This window comes from Kogia breviceps, chromosome 13 (genome assembly GCF_026419965.1).
Source record: "Kogia breviceps isolate mKogBre1 chromosome 13, mKogBre1 haplotype 1, whole genome shotgun sequence".
Taxonomy (NCBI): domain Eukaryota; kingdom Metazoa; phylum Chordata; class Mammalia; order Artiodactyla; family Physeteridae; genus Kogia; species Kogia breviceps.
In genome coordinates, this window is record NC_081322.1 from 87,905,868 (window position 1) to 87,906,519 (window position 652).

A 652-nucleotide genomic window follows, 5' to 3' on the forward strand; every position below is an offset into this window, starting at 1 on the left:
ACACTACTTGGAGAGGCAGGCCTACTGGCCTACTGTGGTTCATTAAGTGGTAGAGTTATGCACGGGAAACTCAACCCAAGGGTGGAATTCAACATCACTGAACTGGTAGCTAACATTTTTGATTATGACACACTGCACTGAGAACACACATACACCGGTGCAGGAATCAAGAAGCCTAGGGAGGGAAAAGACCGTATGTCGTTAGCCTTAAAGATGAAAGGGCTACTGAAGTAGAACTGAACGCTCACGGATGCTGTACAGAGGTTGGGAGCAGTGTGCAGTTGGAACAGCTTTTAAATTTCTTTTTAAGTAAACAAACCAGTGAATAATATATGACTGCTTGGCTGAATGCCTAGTGATTGCAGAACCCCTTTGGGGACTGTAGTTTGAGAGCTGCATTTATTAAAACATACAATAACAATAAATCTTTTTTTTTTTTTTTTTTTGGTGATACGCGGACCTCTCACTGTTGTGGCCTCTCCCGTTGCGGAGCACAGGCTCCGGACGCGCAGGCTCAGTGGCCACGGCTCACGGGCCCAGCCGCTCCGCGGCACGTGGGATCTTCCCGGACCGGGGCACGAACCCGCGTCCCCTGCATCGGCAGGCGGATTCTCAACCACTGTGCCACCAGGGGAGCCCAATAATAATGAAT